Source organism: Apostichopus japonicus, chromosome 23 (genome assembly GCF_037975245.1).
Source record: "Apostichopus japonicus isolate 1M-3 chromosome 23, ASM3797524v1, whole genome shotgun sequence".
Taxonomy (NCBI): domain Eukaryota; kingdom Metazoa; phylum Echinodermata; class Holothuroidea; order Aspidochirotida; family Stichopodidae; genus Apostichopus; species Apostichopus japonicus.
In genome coordinates this window covers 7,360,827-7,372,519 of record NC_092583.1, presented here as the reverse complement: position 1 = coordinate 7,372,519, position 11,693 = coordinate 7,360,827, and the positions used below count along the sequence as shown (strand labels likewise).

The 11,693-nt window shown below is 40.2% G+C and overlaps 1 protein-coding gene across 1 annotated transcript in view; it reads left to right on the top strand.

The window, feature by feature from the left end:
- LOC139964460 (uncharacterized) overlaps positions 1 to 11,693 on the top strand; it is a 123,095-nt gene that overhangs the window by 63,224 nt on the left and 48,178 nt on the right. The window lies entirely within an intron of this gene.

The following is an 11,693-nucleotide window of genomic DNA, read 5'->3' as shown; positions in this document are numbered from 1 at the left end:
TCCATGTTGAACTGACGAGATTCAAGTGAAAATAAAGGTGGGAAGGAAGTTTGCCGTGAAGAATATCTGTTTTGAATTGTAAACCGGATTACAAGTTTCGTGAAAAATGCTTTATAGACGACTATTCTTTCGTTATAAGGGTACAATTTCGTACTAAATCGTTCGAGCATTTCAAATTTTGGCATCCAAAATACCATAACCGAGTTTCGTCTGTCGGATTGGAAAGGAATGGAGCATAGGCAATAGCTACGGAAGATCAAATTTCCCGCGAATGCCGCAAGATCCTTATTGAATGCCCGAGGCAGCAAAATCCTTATGTCCGTACCACTAAGGACGGGTTTTCAAATGTGACCTTCAATCGTTCAAAAATTTCTCAATTTCTCTCAGGGGACACCCCCTCCCCTTACACCACTCCCCCATATCAATCGCAAAATGTGCTCCCGCCACCTTGAAATTCCTGGCTGCGTCGCTGATATACATTGAACTGTATTTATTTGCATCATTAAATCTTTTCGGTGGAAGACACTCTTTAGCCATGTTTGCAGTTTATATGTTTATTTCATATTCAAAGTTAGTACCGAACAAGTACTAAAAGCATTGGAAGACGAAAGGTAAAAACTCTTCTCATAAACTAACTGAATCAGACGATGAAAAACAGCAGCTTATTAGAAGACTAAAGGCATCAGAGGACAACAGCTCACTGGTAAACTAACAATATCAGAATGTGAAAAACATCTAATTACTGGAAGACTTCAAGCTACAGAGGAAGAGAGACATCAACTCAGTAATAAACTAAAGGAATCAGAATATATGAGACAACAAGTTAGATGAAGACTAAAGACAACAGTGGAGAAAAGACAGCAAGTCAATATGCATTGAAGGCAAGACAGAAAGAAGGAAAGACAACAATTGAAAAAGATATTGAAGACAACAGAGGAGGAAGAAACAGGTGAATGGAAGACCTAAAACAACAGAGGAGGAAGGACAACAATTGAAAGATACATTGAAGGTAACAGATGGAGAAGAACAACCACTCATTGGAAGACTAAAGACACCAGAGGAGGAAAGACAACAATTGAAAAATACACTGAAGGCAACAGAGGAGGAAGGGAGACAACAGCTGAATGATAGACTGAAGACAACAAACGAGGAAAGATGATAATTGAAAAATACATTGAAGGCAACAGAGAAAGTAAAACAACAGCTGAATGGAAGAAGAAAGTCAACAGAGGAGGAAAGACTACAATTGAAATAAATATTGAAGACAACAGAGGAGGAAGAGAGACAACAGCTGAATGGAAGAATTAAGACAACAGAGGAGGAAAGACAACAATTGAAAAATACATTGAAGACAACAGAGGAGGAAGAAGAATAACAACTGTATTGGAGCATTAAAGACTCCAGAGGAGGAAAGACAACGATTGAAAAATACATTGAAGGCAACAGAGGAGGAAGAGAGACAACAGCTGAATGGAAGAATTAAGACAACAGAGGAGGAAAGACAACAATTGAAAAATACATTGAAGACAACAGAGGAGGAAGAAGAATAACAACTGTATTGGAGCATTAAAGACACCAGAGGAGGAAAGACAACGATTGAAAAATACATTGAAGGCAACAGAGGAGGAAGAGAGACCACAGCTGAATGGAAGACTAAATACAACAGAGGAGAAAAGACAAGAATTGAAAAATACATTGAAGGCAACAGAGGAGGAAGAAGAATAACAACTGTATTGGAGCATTAAAGACACCAGAGGAGGAAAGACAACGATTGAAAAATACATTGAAGGCAACAGAGGAGGAAGAGAGACAACAGCTGAATGGAAGAATTAAGACAACAGAGGAGGAAAGACAACAATTGAAAAATACATTGAAGACAACAGAGGAGGAAGAAGAATAACAACTGTATTGGAGCATTAAAGACACCAGAGGAGGAAAGACAACGATTGAAAAATACATTGAAGGCAACAGAGGAGGAAGAGAGACAACAGCTGAATGGAAGACTAAATACAACAGAGGAGAAAAGACAAGAATTGAAAGATACATTGAAGGTAACAGAGGAAGAAGAACAACAGCTGAATGGAAGACTAAAGACAACAAGGGAGGAAAGACAGTAATTCAAAGATACATGGAAGGCAACAGAGGAGGAAAGACAACACTTCTTAGATAGATTGAATACAACTGAATAGAACTGAAAACATTGAAGGATGAGAAGGAAGAATTACTTCAGCAGCAGAAAGAGGTTAGACTTAACATAACATGTGCTTATAGATAACTAATGACCAAGTTACCTGACTTGTGTGTAAATTTAAGTTTTAATTTACATTTGCAAACACAATATGTAATTTCAGAAATTAGGGAATGTTTATGATGTCCAACAGGAGAGGTCAAATGATGAACATATTAACAGCTTTTGTCTCAAGAATTTTATACAAGCATGATATTTAGTTCAATGATGAACATTAACTCTACACTATATTAATAAAGGACAATGACACATGTAAAAGTAAGAACTTCAAGAAGTGGAAATTTTACGAGTACAAAATCCCTATTGTATTAATCTTTAAGTGATGCACCTAGCCTACACGTCTCTACTTTCACCCACAGGTAAAAATATTCATTCCTTTTAAGAACAGATCTTTCAGAGAGTTTGTAACGCATGGCGGAATGCTTTGTTGATGGGAACGTTCTCTACTAAACTTAAGTTGCACCGCATTGTTCTAATTCTCTAGTCACAAGTGATAGTTTAAGTTAATTAACAAAACAGGAATTCTGCATGTGCTATGGCACAATCTGAAGTAGATTGAAGCAATATGGGACTTATTGATCATCACAACGTCTGTCCTTAAATGTGATAGGCCTGCATTCCTTTTTCTAGAACAGTTGTTCCACCGTTCCTGACCGGTTCCTTTTGGAAGTATGTATGTATTTGTATGTGATTTAGATCCTCCTGCAAGCAGGAACTCGCGAAGCCATCATTTGCTTATCAAAGCCGCAAGATGACCGAAGTCAGTCTCTTAGATTCATATTTACCGTCAATTGTCAACAACTCTGTAACTAGACAACATACATTAATCTTGGAGTGACTCGAATTCGGGACGTTATGATTGAAAGGCACCGGCGTTAACTACTGAGCTAACACTCCTTAAAGAACTTGTCTTAGCCAAATATTCCATGACCTTACGAGAGGTCTAAAAGCAGAAAAGGAAAGCATCGAATCAGCAAGAATTGCTAAAGCCCCTTTCACACTTTCCCAGGTAGTTTGGAACGATCCGTAGCGCACGGGCATCCGTCAGCCTCCGGAAAGGCGATGCTGCTAATCCAGAACGGGTTGTTACGGTTCATATGAGTCCAGTATGGGTTACTACGGCGTTGTTACGGGTTGATATAAGGATTGTTACGGATAGCTTCCGGGGTCTACTCATCCCACACCTTGACATTGACCTCTGGAAACCTCGCCATAAGTAGATGCAGATCTGGATCCAGGCCTAGATTCAACGTTGGATCCAGCCTCTCATGACTCTGTAGCGGCCACTGGCGGATCCAAGGGGGGCCAAGGGGGCCATGGCCCCCAAAGGTGAGCCAAAAAGTGTTTCCGAACATCCGCTAAATCATTGGAAATTAAAAAAATCAAGAGGAATAGCAGTGGTAGACTAGTCTAAACTTTTTCGTTTTCTGGTTTAAAATTAAATGCAGAGCTCCCAACTGACCCGCAATTCGCGGGAATTAGACCCGCATTCTAACACCCAAACCCGCTGACCCGCACAAGCGTCCGAAAAAACGCATTGTAATTGTCAAGTATACATAAAAAAATTTGCATCAAATTTTGACTTAGCAACCATCATTTCTTTAGCATTTAGCATAACAGAGTATAAAACCTCCTTTACAGCATCATTTGAACCTCAAATTAGCCTATAATTCTTTTCATTGGGGCGAGCAGCGAACATTTTCATGCCACGGGAAAGAATGAATTATCACCTACTATTCAATTTATTGATGTTACACACAAAAAAATGCATATTTCTCAGAAAATTGTGGGTGACAAAAGCCTTTCTAAGTGCCACCATTTTACATGTAGGCATCACCAGGATTAAAAAAAAATCAAAAGGGGAGGGGGACACCCCCTCCCCTTATACCCCTCCCCAGGACGGCGATTCGTGGCATGGACCAGCATTTGCCTTCTCAAGAGTTGGGAGCTATGTAAATATATGAGCATGAGGATTTACAGTTTAACACCATTTTGCAGTTACAGGCTGGTTGTAAGAAATTTATAACCTATGAGAAATAAAATTTCTTGAGAAAGATGATCCCAACTTTGTTTTATAAATATTTTAGAAAATTACACCTGGGAAACATTTTTTTTTAGAAGTAAATTAACATCATCATTGTACACTTTTGTCGCACCAAATTGCATTTGAGGGCATTCAGCAATAGAAAATTTCCAAAGGGGAGGGGTGCACCCCTCCCCTTAGACCCCTACCCCATATCACTCTAATGCCACTTTGGCCCCTCCCAAACAAAGGCCCTGGATCCGCCAGTGGTAGCGGCTAATACTTTGCTCTTGCTCTCCCTCGTGGTGCCCTCCTGTTTGATGGATAAAGGAACTGCTGTGACGTAGAAATGTGCTCTAATCAATGGAGAAAGGCAGAATGATTGAATAGTTGTGCAAGCCTCACTACTTGACACAAGCATCGGGTACCTCGATTCGAAACAACCTATACCAAGCCGTATCAACCTCTCACAACACGTTTCGACCGATAACAAGTTGTGTCAAGCCGGAGTGCAGACATACCAATACCAATACTTCACGTGATCTTTTTCTTTGTTTCAATTCGTTCCAACCCGTAGTGGGTCCGTCGCCGATCACGTGATCATGGCTTACTAGGAGTGAACTAGGGTCCACTAGGGGTTGCGAAATATCGTCTACGGGTTGCTACTGGTCCGCTCATGGTCCTCTTCGGGATTTTAATCTGTGGTTGGACTCGAATTTTTTTAAACATGTTCAAACTTATTCACGGATCGAAAGGCCACTATGGATCGGTACGGACTGCCACAGATAGGTACGGAACATCCCGGATCATGCCGGGTCGGACCAACGATCATGCCGGATGTATATGTAGCCTCGATCCGGCAAGACCCGGCGCGTGATCCAGGAAAGTGTGAAAGATGCCTAAGTATTATTAAGTATAGAACAGATCATAGAACAGTTTGTATTATTAGCCAGTAAACCCTTAGTAGAAAAGAAGTGCGTGTTTATGAAATTAGGAAAATATTGTGACTAGACCATTAATATGTTGAATTATGATAAAATATTCCAATGTTGAAGGTATTACAAGGTGACAACATGATCTTGAGCTTTACGGAAGTAGATCGATGAATAAGAAATATGTTCAGAAAATGTTACATGTAGTGTGAAGTGATTATAGGTACATTTAACTGTGCTAAAATCAGTTGGTTATATCAACTGAAGGCAAGTAACCTATACAGTCAAGTTCGTGTGTGTATGTTAACCTATGCAGTCAGGTTTGCGTGTGTGTGTGTATTTGTGTGTGTGTTTTTTGTGACATCCTAGATTGTAAACACAATATCTCAAGATCGGTAACATCAGCAGTTAACGTATTCGGCATGTGGCTTCCCCGCAATTAGTAAAACGACCTTATAGGTTTGGGTGGAGTTCAAATGTCATTTGGGGTCAGCAGAGGGCAAAATGTGAATATCTCCAAAATCTCCAGAATCTGAACATCCAAGGAACTCATATATGCATAGTAGGATAGCCTTATGTAGTGTACAGTTTTTGCACAATTTGGTGTCCGTCAAGAGTTCATTTCAGAGTCACCAGGGGGCAAAACGTCAAATCCTTGCATGTGGCTTGCCTACAATGAGTACAAGAACCTTATTGTCTGTGGTGAAGGTCAAAGGTCATTTTGGGGTCATCAAATGTCACAATCTGTTATGCCTTATAAACACAAAAATTGTAAACACGATAACCCAAGAAACGTTTCATCACATAGCTCACATTTGGCATATGTCTTCTGGTAGTGCACAAGAACCCGATCATTTTGGGTGGAGGTCAAAGGTCATTTTAAGTCAACAGAGGTCCAAATGTCAAAATATCGAATTTCCTCATCTTGAAAACTTTCCTGTAAAAAGATAATATATGCATGGTAGTAAACTTGCTGCACACTTTGGTATAGGTGAAAAGCTCATTTACGTTTTGCAGAAGTCAAACCCTACATATTGTCTAAAGGTCAGGTATTGGTTATGGGTGTGGGAATGATTGTACAAAATGTGAAGTCTTCCTTGTTAATCTATTCCTAGTTTTGGTGGATCTTCGTTCTCACCTGAGATCATTGGAGCAATACACTGGTACTAATTAACTCCTAAAGTTTCTCCTTTCTCTACTGTGTGTTGATGAGTGTTTATGAAGATGGAAACAATAATTGTAGGTATGTGTCAATGTTCACCTGCGTTTATTCATCAAACTGCTATGAAACTTTAAATGTTGCACTATTCCTCTTGTTCTCATGTGATCACTATCTAATAAAACAAAATAACACATCTAGGTATCTGTTGTATATTTGAAACAACTTTATATCAACTAAACTAAGGTCATTTGGGAGTCGATCATAGATTAACTAGTGAAGGCTAGACCACAGTGGCGGCGGAACCGGGGGGGGGGGGCTTGGGGCGGCTCAGCCCCCCAATGAAAAAGTTGAGGGGGCAAATGCATGATAAGTCCCCCAATATTTACCAAGGCTCCGAAACGTCCATCTGCCCATTTTTCAATGCATACTTGTCGATCTGTCCGATGCACACGTATACTATATAGGTGTAATAATTTTAGTAATTGCTGGGGGACCCTCGGCCCGTCCTCTAGCTAAAGACCACATTGTCACCCAAACCGCGTCTTCACGCCCCGTGAAAAGTGGAAGCAGTGAGTGTGAGTACCGGTAAGCGTAACACAACTTCGTCTTAGGCCAATGACTTGCCTCATTTCAGCCAGTTCTCCAACATCCCCTTACTTAGTGGCGGAGCGTCCATATATACAGTCAGGGGGGCGGATGCCCCCCCCCCCCCCTGACGGACTCAAATGGACTGCTGGCGCCCTTTTCAGCTTTTCACTACTTTTTACTTATTCGCGATTATTGACTATTTTATTGCGCTCTCATATACCTATTGACATTTGTCATATTCTGTTGGTGTAATTTTCCGACAAAATGGCGACGACACCTATTTATTCTCCGTTTATCTGCAAATTAGCAAGGCCCGGAAAGGGTCATTTCCTGCAGTCTAGGGAGTATCTTTACTCAAAAATTTTCTGTAAGCTCCGCGCCAACCTGTGGTGGCGCTCCGCTTAGATAGTGTCGAAAGCGCCCCTATAGACCATTCTTGCCCCCCTGACCAATACCCCTAGCTCCGCCACTGCCCTTACTACACTCAAAAACGCCTTTGCGAGTACACTACGAGTAATAGCAACTCTCTTAAAACACTATCGAATATACAAATTACAATGTTTTTACAGACTTTAACGTGCAATCTGAGAAATTGCAGGCTTGAGACCCATATTTTAGGGCTAGGTATTCGCAGCATAAAACATTCGGGAAGTGCCGTTTCCGGCCATCTGGGGGTTTGAAAAAACCCAAAATTTTCTTGTACGCTCCGCGCCAACTGATGGTGGCGCTCCGCTTAGATAGTCTCCACACATTAGCCCCCCCCCCCATTAATTTTTCCGTTCCGCCGCGCCTGCTAGACCACTTCAATATGTCAATTAGGAGAGGTTTAAAAATTAGATGAAGCATTTTCTGACACAGAGAAAATAAATTTCAACATCTTCATTATCCATTCAAGTGCGGTAAATGCATAATAAAGGTATGTTCTGTTAGATATCGAAACTCTACAGTGTCGAACTGACAAAGTGTTAAACATAATATACATGTTTAGAAGCGGTGGGGCAAATCACAAACCCTGATAGTTGGTATGTTTTCTGAGCAGTGGCGTCGCCAAGGGGGGGGGGGGGGGTCAGGGGGGCACGTGCCCCCTCTGGAAAACCTAGTGTCCCCCGAGTGCCCCCACCCCCAATCTGAGATTTGGGTTGGTAAAAAATATATATATATATTTTGTTATATTCAACTCCCATCATCTGAGTTGGTTTTTCATAAGGACAAAGAAGCACAGTAATTCGTATTTTCTTCAAATGAGCTGCGAAAAAAATGAAAAAGTTTATCCTTGACCGTCGGGTATCGAAGTCGTAACCCGCGCCATCACAACAGATGTCGATATTTACATTGAATGTGTCAGTGCCCACGCCATACCAGCGGCTATACACGTCCGCTTCGCGAGCTACATGACTGTGAGAAGGGAGGGTACTGCGGTATGTTGCCCTGGTCTGAGGTTGACAGGTTAGGAGCTGACGAAATGTGAGAATGTGAGGGTCCGCAGGCACCATACTTGCCTATATTTGTGGACCCATATATTGACCCTATTGTGTAGGGGGTGCAGAGGTCATTTGAGGTCAGATGCTTGTAGGAACAAATGGCGAATGTTCACACCTGCATACTGAGCCATACTCGATGTGTGATCAAACTTTGGATTGCATGGTGAGATCTCTGATAGGAGCCAAAAATAACGATGCTGGAACCTGTTACATCTTAATAGATAATGGGAGAAAACGAGAAGGACAAGAAAGGAGTCGGGGGTCATGCACACATTAATTCAACAAATGTAGGTTCTATTGATAGGGTTAGGCATAATATCGACAGCATGTGGTTCATATCCTCTGCAAAATTCTGCGCGTTGTTAAAATCATTACCTCAAAAATAGCAATTTCTGGAGATATCTTCAGATCGAATTAAGCATCATATGTGGCACCATTTTGCATCTAGCCTATCCTCCGTATGCGAAAATTTTCCAACCCCCTCCCCTTAGACCCCTCCCCCAGGACGGCGATCCGTATCCACCTAAGTGCCCCCCCCCATCAAATGCTGGTGCCCCCCCTGTGCCCCCCAGACTAAAAAGTCTGGTGACGCCACTATTTCTGAGTGTATGGTGTTACCTCCAGATTTATTTATATGTGGCTGGGGTAAACAAGCAAATAACATAAAGCATAAAACCCTTGCAATATCTGTCTCGTAAACTATTGTAGAAAATAAAGCCTTAGCTAATTCCTGCTAATCATGTTTTCACTTTTTTGCATCAAGTGAGGTAGATCACACCCTCCTAAATCTGAAGAGTAAGATTTTGAAATCAATTTTTGTTAAATATTACCTAAAAAGGTGGCACTTAAAGTTGCTATGGTAACATAACACTGATGCTTGTTGTGTAGATTAGCAGTTATATTAACAGTACTTCAAAAAGGAATTACTTATTTATATTCCACATAATCTTCTCCCGCTATTGAACTGATTTTAAAGAAATGCATTTTGTTGTTATAGATTAATGCGATAAAAAGCAATCTAAAAATCAAATGATAAATAGGAAAATGTGATCTCATCTATTATTTTTTATAATCAGTTTATCAATTGGTTTGTTGTGCTGAGTGTGATCTTTAACTATTTGTTATTCTTACTTTGATTTACATTTCAGCTGATTACGGCAGATTAATGTTCAATGTTGTTGAAGAGCTTACTCTAGTCAGCTCTCTGAAATTAGCAACTCTGTTTGGTCTACCACTGGGAGAAACTGATATGATACGCCGGGTTTCTCTGATAGAGACACCAGGAATCACTCTGATTAAATTCATGAAAACACGGAACATCATCAACATGTTGGATGTCCCTAACCTAAAAAAGGGGTTTGAGTGTATATACTTATTGCGTATGGGGGGGGGGGGTGATTTAAAAAATGGGACTTTCCCGATACTATCTCCACGGCCTAGCCAAATTCAGGCTAACGTATAAACTGTAAAACGTCAGGGCTGGAAGCCATTCTCGACATCGATATTGTTTAATATATTGATGAGGATATCTGTTTCATGATATGTAGTTAAACTAGTATACTGTACATGGGTAAAAAATGACATATATCAATTAACGTCGATCTACATAGATTTCCTGTGATTTGATACAGACGGTCTGCCATAGTTTACCAATGAAATAATGTCTGACCAAACAAACTATGTTTGACAACTTGTTCTGCAATGCCAACATAGGAAATAAAAGAATGCTTCAAAGTACACGATGATCATGCTAAAACTTTGACAATGCTGTATGTGAAACAACAAGAAGAGGAATCTTTAGTTTCATTCCATTCTGAGTTATCACTTTTGAGGTTCGTTGTTAATATTAACCTTAATTGGCGTAGATCCTGGTGGGGGGGGGGGCGGGGGACGTATCCCCCAACATTTGACTAGGGGATGTCACATGTAATCATCCAACCCTCTCAATGTTATGGATATGCGTGTGCCAGAAAGTATATTTTGCTCCACATAGAAAATGATGATTAATTAAACAATTGTTCATTTAAAATGTGTTTTAATATTTGAAACAAGGTTACAAGATGAGGAGAATAGGAATATATCCACCAACACTTCACTGGGGGTGGGGAAGGGGGTGACCCATGAAATCATCCCTCCCCTTTTATAGATAGACAAATTTCATATCGTTAGAAAGCTAAAACACGTAAATACTGTAATCTACGTGACTATGTAGCTATGACATTCAGCTAGGTAGATTGGTACTATCGTTGTCCTTCGGAAACGTTATTTGGTAGGCTGTTAACGGAAGCCTAGCTCCACTGCTTAAGCAGTTCCACTCAAAGAAACGATAAACAATTATTTTGTTTCAAGATGATTTATCATCTCCGTCTCATAATTTATATAATCAATAATATTATCCCAAGATATCGATTGGTAACAATCTATTTGATACATTATATGGCCATAAAACTATGACAGTTTTGGTCTCAGTGAAACATTGACTGAAGAGTCTAAATTTGTGTTGAATTGTTACAAAGTTGAATATTTTCATTTTTACAAATATGAAAACTATGTGTGGTATATGTGAGCAAAAAATCATCTCCAAGTTTTACCATATTCATTATTGTACCTCGTTTGTCTAAATATTCTGAAGGGAACCCCCTCCCCCCTAATACCACTTCCCGGCGATCTCGTTAGTCTCAAAATGTATGGATTACCCCAAGTGTTAGATAACCCCAACCCCCCCCCACCAAAATGTAATAAATAAATTAAATATCAATAGATCTCGTCACTGTTAAACTGTATCGCTATGCGTTCATTTGTACACGCGCAGCGTGAAAAAGGCCTTGCTATAGCTACATCATGAAGAAACTTCGTTGTGAAATTTCCTTAAACGATGCCATGTGTATATAGGTATTGTGTTAAACACGGTGCATTGAAACCGAAGTGTGAAGGCAATAAACGTGTAGCCCTATAGGCTTAGTATCATCAGCATAACCCAAACTACTCAAATATTTACTTTACAACAATAAACACAAATATACAGTTTTATTTGAATACGAAATCATAATGTAGGCTCTCCTCGACAAAGTCGCAACAGCTATAGGTTCTTGGACAAGTTGTAACCGAAAATTGGATGGAAATTTACCATAATTGATTGAGGAACCAATTCCACCCCACCCCACCCCCCCCCCCCCAATCCTTCTCTTCCACATTTCCCTGCTTCTTCTGTTGTAAGCTCGGAACAATATCCTCATAAAATATTACAGAAAACTGTTTT